This window comes from Plectrocnemia conspersa, unplaced genomic scaffold, assembly GCF_051122295.1.
Source record: "Plectrocnemia conspersa isolate PC_06_02 unplaced genomic scaffold, ASM5112229v1 ptg000013l, whole genome shotgun sequence".
NCBI classification, from domain to species: Eukaryota; Metazoa; Arthropoda; class Insecta; order Trichoptera; family Polycentropodidae; genus Plectrocnemia; species Plectrocnemia conspersa.
The window spans coordinates 26093708-26107227 of NW_028277177.1; positions in this window are offsets into that span (position 1 = coordinate 26093708).

Genomic DNA, 13520 nt, shown 5'->3' on the forward strand with positions numbered 1-13520 from the left:
AATAAACCTGTTCACCATATGTCAAAGCTGCTAGAAGAAGATATATAAAAAAATCCAATAACTCATAACCTCACTAAATCTACACTTCTGCAAGTTCATTGCTGTACAACTATTTAAATTAGAAGAAACCAAACTAAAATTAATTTATAAAAAATAAAAACAATAAAAATTATATTTAAATTCATTGTATCAAGTTAAGTTTGTCAATGTAAATTAAAAAAAAAGCCATTATGACTGCGTATAATAAATAAATTACTTTAAATTGGTAATACTTTAATCATATAAATTTCGTTGCAATATAACAAGCGTTAGCTTAATGCGTATCAACGATGTAAACACAATCAACAACCACTTAATCAAAATATGTAGATCAGATCTATTTTATAAACTATTATAACAGCTGACAATCAAAATAATATGTTATGCATAACCAAGATCGATTTTATTTTTAATTATGAATCTAGGAAAACCTAATCGGTGTTTTTGACCGGAATTATAATTATGTAATAATCATTAATTTAAATCTCCTAGACGCAATAAAAATTTAACAAAAAAAAAACCCTAGGGTTCAAATGGAATTTGAGCGCAGAACACCAACTGTTCAAAAATATGTATCATATAGATCCACTAAATTATAGTCCATCCAAGATGTTAACGCTCATCATCGTTGTGTTGGAAATAAGGTGTGTGTACGCATGCATGCATACATACACAGTTTTCCGCGAATTTGTTTACACCGATAGGAGAATGTTATCAATACTAAATCAGGGCTGTTTTAAAAATAGGAAGAACATACATTGGAAATTGCATTAAAAATTATAATGTGTTATATTTTTATTATAAATTATTGTCACGTTGTGGTATTTTGTAATCAATAAAACAATTCCTGTAATATTCTATTGGTATTTTGAAAAATATTATATTGAACAGATATTCAACTTGGAGAGTGATACCAAAACTGCTCTCATGTTTTTGAGTTATATATGTATATAAATAAACAAAATAAGCAGGAAAGTTATATTTTACACTTTCCTCAACAAATTAAATTAAAAAAGTAAAAATTAATTGCACTTGTAATTTCACATGGTCACCCTATTAAATTTTCTCAACAATACTGTTACGATGAGCGTTCATATCTTGGACGGACTGTACACCATTTGGTCCAAGACTAAAATTAAAATGGAAGAATCTTTACTTGAATATCTTACATAGACCCAACGTCACTAATAATGATAATTTAAAATTTTAAGGGTAGATTAATAAATTTAAAAAATATAAACGTCGCAGTAAATACGAATGACTTCTTTAATAAAAGCAACGAGATAAGATGAGTCGCTATATTTGACCTTTGGATAGTGACAAAATTATGAATACAGCTTCTAAAAAATAGCACATCTATTTTAACTATTATTCGAAATAAATTGAACTTAGAAAAATAATACCTTTATCTTACTTTATTTAGTGAATTTATAATACTATATTAGTATTTTTTATTTATCAATACAACATTTAACTGGAAAGAAATATTTATAATCTTATTTATGAATCTAAATAGTTTAGAGTGGGTCATTTAAAATAAATCAGTGTTTATGACAAATACAATTTAATACTTCTAGATCCTTCCTGTGCGTCAAATAACAATATTTGTTCTAGATAGATTGACCTTTAGTATTTTTTTTATACCCATTACAATCTATTAGACGTTTCCTCTTAGATTGGAACGAATTAGGGAGGCATGCATGAAAGGTCTCATTCTTACCATATACTAATGACTCTTTAGGGTCGAACTCAATAATTTAATCAAATAGACACTTGGCCAGTGGTGAATTAGTAATTATTGGCTATTTATTAAATTACTAGTGTTATCCTAGCAATTACGTTTCTCGAGAAACTAAAATTAGCGGCCAGGTTCTCTGGTAAATCGGTTGGAATTCTTTATATCACATTAAAATATCCTATTGTTGGATTCTGCAAATTACTATTAAAATGTCTAATTTTTGCAGTGATGACTATAATGATTAACATAAAAATACAGGTGGTCCATTTTAAAAAATCATTTAATGTTTAATTAAAAAAATTCAAGTGAAAAGTTAATGTTATGATATTTAAAATGTTAAGCTAATCTAAATCAATAGGATAAATTGGAATTGATTTGCTAAAGAAACATTTTTAAGATTAGCAAAAATGAGTTTATCAACAGAGATTACTAACGATTATATTATAATATCTACTTTATATAATGAATTTAATTAAATTTATATCATTTATTGACAAAATATTCTTGTTGCTATTTTATGACTTATTCAAGAAGCAAGCTATATATACTGCAGTATAAATAAAAAATATCGGATTATAAAGTATCTATAAAATTTAAGTATTTTAATATAAGTCCATTTAAAATCATTTATTGAAACTAGCTGTCGGTACCACACTGAAGCTAGCGAGTGTGCTAGCATACTAAAGATACATTACACGTATACGTTTAAAACGTACCTGGTTTATTTGCAATTGGTCAAATGTAACGAGCATGTGCATTAAATCAGAAGCAATGATAATTTGTATGTATTGTAAAAGGAAAAACTCACTTTTTGCCCTCGGAGCCCGTCGACGGGAATTCAAAATTTGAGGATTTCATTACGAAGATTGTTCCATGATTGTTTATCTAGTTGAATCAATGTATTCTTAGAATCCTTACACACATTATGTATATATTTCATTTTCATAGTTATAACATACCTGGTTAATTTGCAATCTGATTATTCATATTCAGTCACATGACGAATAAATGAAAATTACTGTCGCGTAACAAAATTTTACTAATAAATAATAATTATTTAAAACAGTTGTCAAGTTACTGTCGGCCATTTTGTTTTATATTTGAATGCTTATTTCTCATTGGTCGACAACAAAAGAATTCATTAGCGGAGGTTCGAAAATCACCATGCCAACTCTATTTTTATTTTTAATAATTATAATTAAATATATTTCATTTGTTTATGTGTATTATTAAATACACCATTCAAACAAAGCGATACGATGTTTTATTTTAAAACATGCGCGTTTGTCAGAGTAAATTTATCTTTGTAAAAGTCATGATTGATTTGAGTTGATTAAGAGGAGTAAGAAATTTTAAGACTTACTATAAAAAAATGTTGCCTATTTTTTATCTCTGGTTTGAGAATAACTTATTCGAATAAAATTAGATAAATGCAACGTCTCACACATTCAATGGGTACATTTAATTACAAAGATTTATACTATTCGAATAAATAATTTGATAAATGAATTTTAAGATACACAATATCCATTGACGCGTTTTATAAAATTTACGTTTAGTTAGAAAAGTTCCAGCGCTTGAATAAATAATGTTTTAACAACTATAATTGTCTATGTATTTCAGTGTAACATTTATTTTAAATTATTATTGCTGATTAATGTACAGACATTTAAACAGCAGTTAAAGGTAGCACAAAAATGTAATTTATTGCCAACTCTGCCAACTGATGCTAAGTGGAATTTATTGCAGTTACGTCTCACGCCCGTGACGTCATATTTCTTATGTATATAAGGTATGAAAAAATGACATAATTAATATAACACGTTGAATTTATTGAGAAAATCTACTCTAACATTATTACGTGGGCGTCTTAATGAACTGTTAATTTTATATTAATTTTGGGTCTAACCACGGCTTTGAGGTAATTGATCGATCGTGTTTATTCATGGTTAGGATGCTTGCGATAAAATTTCGTATACATTAATATCTGTATGTATTTTGAGAGCTTTGAGTAATACCGCATGTAATACAGAATTGAGGATTGAAAATATAAAATCTCACTTTATGTATGTATTTTTAATTGTAATTATTAGGCAGAAGTATGTCTATACAATTAATTTTTATTACATAATTATTAATCTTAAAATATTTAAATGTACAACTTCCATCAATTTGGTAATGGAAAATAATAATAGAAATATTAATTAATGATGTTAAATTGTTGAGCAATGTATGTAAAATATATTTGTTAAAAAAAATATTTATAAAGCATATTAATGAAATAAAACATAACAATGAAATCAAATTTTTTTTATACCAAAATAATGTTACTAGTTTGTATGATTTTTAATAAAATATGTTTTACTGCATTAGGTCTTAAACAGAATCAAACCTATTTTTGCTGCATTAAAATATATATTAAATTACTATTTTATTTGTCAGTCAATATAAAGATACATTTTTTTTTCGATGACTAATAAATTGCAATGAGTAAATCAAAACTAATTTTACTATTAATATTACCGTAATTTTAATACTAAAATTTATAATCTCTGCTCAATTGGTGATAACTTGAAATTAACTACAAATAAGTAATGAGTAAAAGTGTTATTTATTGTAAGATTACTTCTGAATCGATAAAGAGTATATTTAAATAAAATAAAATATAGTAATCTTCTTGTAAAATTGTTTCTCAATATTTAATTTTCGTTTTTTTTAATTTTACATATAAATATCGTAATTTAAAAAATAAAAGTCAAGCTTGTTGCAACAATTAAGCAAACCCATGATACATTACACTACTTTGCTTCAGATTTGAAACAAACAAGCCGGAGCTACGCCAAGTATAAACTGAGACGACCTGATCAGACGCTTTCCGCGTCATGCCTGTACTACACTCTCTGGAAGCTGGCCAAGGTTGGCCAAGGACGGAGAATATAGTGGGATACTTCGGTCGAGTTCGGTTCTGCCCGCTCTAAAACCTCTCGGAAGTTATCCGAGGTTACCGAGAACGGGAGGTAAAGTGGGGTTAATTCAGTCGACTTGGCCAGCTTTGAGCACTTCCGAACATTGTCGGCAAACGGACCGAAATCGGAGCTCCTCTTTCGAGCGCGAACGGTGAGATACTTCTCGCGTGTTAAGTGACGAGAGTGAGAGAGATAATGATATGGTGTTACGCAAACTGAAGTAGCTCGGTTCAATTTCAGTATGCGCGCAGGCGTCCTATCATCAACACGCATGACGAGCGCTGCATCTTGGTCACGTGGTCAAGTTATAATACCACATGCTTATCGAGGACTTCAAAAGAATCTTATTGACATCTTTTAATATTTTAGGGCACAAAAAGGGATTAATTATATTTTTGATAGTATATTCTTCTAGCAGATATTGTTATTATATTTTTTTTCATATAAAATTAAATAATGTAAAAATAATTAGTGGTACTTGATTTTGTTAAAAAAAATCGTTTCGAATATTCTTATGTATTTTCCTAGATCGGTTTATATAAATGTTCTTACTTAGAATTGATGGCGACAAATTCTAGGATAGTCACAGATGTAGTGTTCGTATTCTGAAGTATCATTTTTATGCCTTATGGCATTATGCAAAAGCCGACAAAGATTTTGCGTAAATTGAATATTTACGACCGAAAAGTTTTCACTGATATTGTATTGGTGAGTGCTCACACAAACTTTTATAGTTATCAGTAGCGTAATTTTAATAATATGACAATTTAAAAATTGCGATTATTTGGCTCATTTTTCGATCGCGCGCAAATATGTCAGCTGTACGTGACAGCAGCCGCCGTGCAGACGTCGTTCAGCGCCGCCGTCTGGACGACATATGAAATTGGTGACAGTGTGGCGACCTCGGCCGACTTTAGTTGAACTTCGGTCCGTGCAAGCATCAGATTAGGTCAAATTCAGAAAGTCACGAAATCAAAGACGTGACGCAAAATTACAATAAAAAAACTTTTTTTTTAAAATAACCTATAATAATTAACTGCCCTAATAAAAATTGCCGTGCTCACCGAAAGGTTTGAAAGTAGAAGTTTTAAATTAAAAAATGTACAATTAATAAAAAAAAATGTTTAAAAAAAACCAAAACCAAAATGGTATAGTTAAAAATATCAGTTTACTATACAATCATTTTTTACAAAACGAAAATTTTATATAATCAATTAATAAATATTGAGTCAAACTTAAAATTCAGTTAGTCAATCTTAATAAATTACCTTCAGATAAATAATTATGTTAATAAAATATCTGCTACATAATCTAAATAATTTAATTTTTATATTTTAATAATATCTAAATATAAATTTTAATAATATTTATTTATATAATATTATTATTTATTTATATTCTGAATAATATTTTACGACAAGCGAATATACGCATGAGTGGTTGTCGATCACCAAGGACATCGATTCCTGGTAGATAGAGACAGGTCATTAATAAATAATAGATCTTGTCGTCTATGCCGTTTTTTTACCCTAGTTCTTTATTCCTATCCAACAACGTTGTTAGATATGACTTGTTTATATGAAAAAATAACAGTTGATATTGAATCCTGTTAGCATATGATGAATTTCCTATATTTAAGCAACTTAATGACACGCTATTGATATGACTTTAATTTTAATTAATTTTACTTCCTCTTGAACGATGCCAGAAGATAGCATGCACACGTTTTGTTATTTAATGTAATTATAAATATATAACAAAGCACAGTATTATGAGCCCCGAAAAATATGCATTTTATGGTTTAGTACATAATCAAAAATAAAAATCTCTCTTACATTTATTAAAATGAACCTTTCAAACATATATTTCTAAAGTATTATATTTCTAGTATACTTACATGTTTGTGTATTACAAACTTTTCTTTAACTTTCCAAGAAAAAAATTCAGGGGAAATTTGAAGATATTGAATTAATACTGAACTAATTTACTGTTTGAAAGACTCCATGTAAATGAATGAGCTTCTTAATAACGTTGCCTAAAATTTACATAATGTATCGTATTAATCTTTATCTTGAAGGCTGATTAATTAAAGCAAGTAAGAAAGAGAATAATTATATACTGTATGCTATTGTAAAAGACAAAGCATTGAAATTTTAGACCTTTGCGGTGTGTGGGATGAAATGACGTCATGCCATGAAAATTTTCAACGATTATTAATACAGGCTAGTATACATATATTTTTTAAAGCTATATTTACCGGCTTGTAATATTTAAAAAGTCATATATAAAGGCAAAAATTATAAAATTAGATTTTGCGTGAATAATTATGTATTTTTACATTTATCGCAAATTATAGCATATATTTTAATACACAATTTAATATATTATAAAGAAGTATCTAAGAAAAATTGGAGTAAAATACATAGGATTTGAACCCTTGACTATTAATTAATAGTTTTGTTTTAACTAATGTTATTTTATATTTATTTTTAAATTATTTTTAATTTTACAAAGATAGTTAGCTAACATAGTATTGATTGTTCTTCTAGTGACATCTTACAAAATTTAAGAAAAATTTTATAGAAGTCAATATTTATGCCACAAATCAATTTCAATATTTTTATGAAATATAATATAGAAATGATATAGTTTAATTTAATAATAATGTACATTTACAATATATTTTTTCATTATTGCTATATTATCAAGTTTTTGGAGTGTCTTGTTATCTATTCATATTAAATTGCATACATAGATAATGTGATATTGAACTGAATGTAATACTTTTCACCTATACATAATACGTGGTAATAAATCACTGTTATTTTTATCACACATTAATAAATCCTCTAATATCACACCTTAAATGTGATAACACTTAAATAAATTACTAATAATTTTATTTCATTATATCTTAATAATATGTTTTTATATACATCTTATTATTCTATACAATTTAATAGAGTATAGAATCGCAAATAGAGTATCAAATGTTGCGAAAAATGTTTTCAACCCGTAATATAATACAGCCTTATAATGTCCAGTCACGAAGCTGTCAATTCGAATATGTCGCCTGTGGAAAATTCTAAAAAGAAAACTCAATAGTGTGAACGAGTATTAAGCGAACTTGACGTGTATTTCCATATTTTATTAATATTCATAATTTCTAGACGTGCTTTTGCGATTATGGTATATTTATAAATCGATGGTCTTAGTTGTATATATTATATATTATAAATAACTTGTTTTCGATAGTTGTATAAATAGATAAATCTAAAATATACAAATTTTAAACATGTACTTATTTTATAGTATAAACAACTTCTATCTTAATTTACTAATATAAAAATGTGCATAAGACATCAAATGAAGAGTTTCAATGACAACAAAACATAACTACTAGATGCAACGTTCGTAAAAACCACAATATGACATAATATCTCAGACACAATGTTGTTGTAAAATTCTTTATGTACTTTTATGCATGTCATTCAATATTAAATTCTTTCAAATGCCTAACATATAATGAAAAAAATATAATAAATATCTATATAAAAAATACAATATATTTTTTATTAAAATTAAAATAATGAATAAAACATTTTAAATTTAGTTCAACATTTTTTCACCACAAAGTTATCTTGATTCCTAATTTGTCTTCTTAAATATGCTAAAGTTCTTTTTTTATAGCATTAAATATGCTAGATTTAAATCCATAGAATCTATTTATTGTATTTTTAATATATTTTATTAGGTAGTAAATAAAATTTTTTGAATAATTTAATTACTACAAAGATATTCCAAACATCTAAATTATTTTAATAAAATTTATTATTTTTTACATCTATATGTGACGCATAGCATATTTTTCTTTTAATCCACAAAGGTTTAATATTATATTTTATTTATAAGTATAAAGAATTTTTTAATTAACTGAATAAATGCCTAGTTTTATGAATTAAAGAGCAGTAACTTTTAAATTAGAAGGTCGTAATATTATTAATTTATGGTCGGTAACATTTTGACAAGAGTTTGGTAATATGAAAAATAGCAAAACTAAATTATTTATTAATAACACATACCTACAACACAATAATCAGATATCAATTTATATTAAGATATTTCTGTTTAGTGTAAATGTAAAATAAGTAAATATAATATTTTAATAATTAATTGAAATATTTACGTTTGTGTTTTATCACCCTTTACAATTTTCATTTGAGTATATTCAAGTTGTATTCATACGCTATGATTATAGACGAAAATACAGCTGTAAAATATGTAATTATAAAGTACAATATAGCAGAATTGTTTCATATATCAAATTACTCGGTTGTCAGTTTGTTTTTCGTATACAAATAGCGAGATGGCGATTTAATTAAAATATGTAAATTTACAGAGGATGCAATTCGTTGTGTTTATTTTGTTGTTCGTGTAAAACCTTCACGTTTGAAATAAATTGAATAAATGGAATTTTTATATTGCTTTTCACGTTTATAAAATATAATTTTAGTAAAAAAGCATCTGTCTATCATTTCTATGGATCTGTTTCATGCAAAAATATAATTAAACATAGTTTTAAATCCTTAAAATATATAAATAGTTCGTATGATACTGTAAGTTAGTAAGTATTACAGTTAAATAAAGCAGCTGATGGGTGATACGAATCAGGCATGAAACACAGAGGTGTGAAAGTCGCACTTGCATATATATTTTTGTGATTTTTTGTGACAACTCATTGAATACATATCATTATTTTCTATCAACCTCATTGTGTCGAGATGCTTTTATATTTTCATTTACCTGTGATGCAATTTATTGTTTTGTATTAGAATATATGGATTAATTAAATATTGCACTTACTGGATAAACGTTAAATTTAAATTTAAAATGTCTAACAGGCGCGTACAGTGAGATACTTTCCCTTTCGCTCGCTCTCGTCACTTAACACGCGAGCGAGCGAAAGGGAAAGTATCTCACCATACGCGCCTGATGTCTGTATTAAGTAAATTGTGAATATTCGAATTTCGAAATACTATAATTAATTTTCATGGTTCTGATAAAACTAAATTGAACAAACGCTGACAGAAGCAAATCTTAGCCTGCCTTTTTTTTAATCATTTAAAAAGCCATATATATGTTCAGTAAAAATGCCGTACGTTTCATTACATATCAACAGTTTTATTGTTTAATAAATTGGATAAAAGACCGAAAAGACTCTAGCAGTACATGGCTTACAGATCGTTTTAGATTTAAGAAATGTCGATTATTCTATTTGACTCTTGCTTGTTTTAATGTGTCGATTGTCTTTGTGGAGCAAATAATAAAATCATTGTTAATTAATATTAGATTTTTTTTTGCCCCACAAATATTTCTGTCATTTTCTGATTTATTGTAATGCAATGCATTTATAAAAAAATACACTGAGCGTTATCTGGCTTTTGATTATCGTAAAACACGTCAGCGGCTTTAAAATCGTACAATAATGCGTTTCAGAAATTTGTTATTGAATCTGGGTGGTCTATTTTTTTCTGTAGAGCAAACCCATCGACATTTATATTATTAATGTCTGCTATTTCAGTTCATAAGTGCACTAAAAAAATTTAAAGCTCAAGTTAAATAATCACATTATTAAAAATGCTTAAAGGTTTCATTAAAATCGCAATCATATATAGGTTTAAACTATAGTCCTTAATAATAAGATTTAAAGTTCTAAATCGCATATTAAATTTTATATGTATTACATTTATTATCATATTTAATATATATTGCGAGCTTTGTCAGCAATTACATTTTTATGTCACATATGGTATTTATGACACTATCCGATTATTTCTTAATCTCTATATTTATACTATTGCTTATAATCATAATTATAAATTTATTTATCGTAAAACCTGATTATTGCCTCAAAGGCAAAATGGAAAAGCGAACCAAAATGATATTTGTTAAATTCTTTACTATTTTAATTATTGCTATTTAATTGAATATTAATAATAAAAAAAATTGATAGCAAAACAGTCTTGCTTGTAAAAAAATTGTTTAATGTTTTAACACATTATATAAAAAGTAAAGTAAAATAAGGTATTCGAACAATATTTATTAAAATGTAACCGTGTATGCAACAAAGTTTGGAAGCATAACATCGTAAAATAAAAATGTAAAGAGTATGGAGGATTTATGAAATATACGAAGAGTGCAGATTAAAAAAAAACATCAAAAGGCTTCCAGATATAAAATCGCGTGGGTCAAACACTGGTTCTAAAAATATATTAAATATTTTAATAAAAATAAAAATTGCATAAAATAATTGTTTTTGCTGTTTTGATGATCGTTCACAATAATAATGGTCATTTTGAAACTAAACTTGAGGACAAAAAAAAACGTTATTTAATCTGCAAATATGGTAAACATTATTCGTGTTATTATTTTATGTATTATAGGTAGCATTAAATATACTTCACTGAACAAATTATTTTGATCACTAGGAGCTTAAAAAAGAATTTGTTATATATATATAACATTAACAGCATACTGACAGATTAAACGCTTAGGAGCAATAACAAATATTTTGCCACTAAAACGAGAAGCGAGAAGAAATATACCATATAATATATTAATCACTGCAATTCTAAAATCATATATATATATATTACATTAGAGACCGATCAAATATTTATTTTAAATATTAATCGAAACAAGTTTGTTTTAGTCCTAGTCAATCGAAAAAATATGACAGTTTACAACTGTCTTTTATTTATATATATTACAACCTAAAGTCATACTAGCTCATACGAGAAAATTACTTTTTTGCAGCTTCAGACTTACTACATATCTCTCTCAGTTGCAAACTAATTGTCGCTGATGAAGTTTTTAATAATAGTAATAAGAAGCTTGTTGAACTGATCGAGAAATCACCTTGCAATCCGAGACGCTATTAATATAGGTAGCGACACATTGCTGACGTCACAGTTATTGGTTGAGTGGCTGGCAGTATGTGATGCTATTTTTATTGTTGGGATCAAAATATTGAATCGTATTTAAAATAATGCAGTCTTGTAGGACATTTTAAAAGCAATAGATAAGATATCTTCATTTCATAGAAGCGTAATGGTAAAGAATTATAAATCACTGCATCGTCGACAAAACACATACTTATATATATATAGCATCAGGTATATATTGTTGCAATCTGAGGGGTGAATATTGAGATGCGCATGCGCGGGCTCTCGCGCAGATCGTCATTAAGGGCGCATCGGTCGCCACGCTCGGGGTGCAGCGCTATCGCTCCTCAGTAATGGAAGCCGTGTGAACATAATTCGCGAGTTTTCAATTCTCAAGGCTCTGATGTAACGGCCTCACATAGGCTCACATAACAATATAATATATTTTATTATTTATAATAAAGAATAATTTAAAACAAATCAGCCACAAAAAAACGCTCAGATAAAAAGATCATATTTATCGCTATGCAATCTGTTTGTGTTGTATATTTTGATTGTATATTGTTACGTTGTTCAAAATTAAACTTTATGTAAAAAAGTTTATTGAATAAAATCTCTTTCATTATACTATAAATCAGAGAATACAACTGTCACAAGGACTGCTCCCATGAGGTTAACGATAGCAACGTGATATTTGCACATATCATTCTGGTTTTCATTTCTAGGCTAATTGCGCTATTTTTTTTTTAGATTTTAACCCTTTAGCGCGCAAAGGGCGAAAACGGTCGATATATCGACAGACGACATAACGGTCTATAATTCAATACCTATTCATAATAAAATCTTCCTTAGCATCACAATATGTCATCGAGGAAGCTCTTTCGTTGATATATCGACCATATGAAATTAAGTTGTTGCTATAGGCCAAAACACGATTAATCAAAAATAAAAATAAAACATTACAAAACTCTAAAAGAATTATTTTTTAACAATATTTCTTTATATGTGTATATGTAATATATTTGAAACAATAAATTATATTTGTGTGCCAATATTTAATCGTTCATTATATAATAAACATATTTTTAAAATATCACCCTAAGTGGTCAAAGGTCGATATATCAACCGACAAAATTTTCGAAATTTCCAAAAAAAAAATTATTTTTTTTAATTTTTTTTATTAAAATTACTTTTTATATATAATAAAAGTTTTAAAAAGTATTTTTTTAACCCTTAATTCCAAAATAATTAATTTGCGCGCTAAAGGGTTAAGTTAAGCTGAACTGCAATACGTATAGCCAAGCAACTAAAAATATTATATATAAATAAGTATATCTAGTTATTACATAAACTATTTCAGATACATGATCTTTAATATAAAAATCATGCATATATTACAACAACTGTAACGTATTATTCTGCATCAACATCAACTACCACTCTTCAAACTATTCATAAAGGGGATTCAAGTTTACAAAAGTATACATCAGAAAATGTATAAAATCTGTGATAATACAATAATATTTTTTTCATAATACTTTATAACAAAATAATCTGAATAAAAATATATACTTAGTTTTAATTTACTAAACTAATTTAGGAAGTAAAAATTTTTGAATCAATACAGGGAAAAGTTTATCTATACGTTTTTAATAAATATAGTCTTAGAAGTAATTTAAATTACTTATTAAATTTTAATGTAGTCTTTGTATGTGATTATATAATCGGTGATAAGATAAACGACACAACTGTCAAACTGGAATCTATGTTTTATATTTGCAATATCTTTTCTAAATATTTCAATAATTGCTATTGTTCTGGGTTGCATCCATC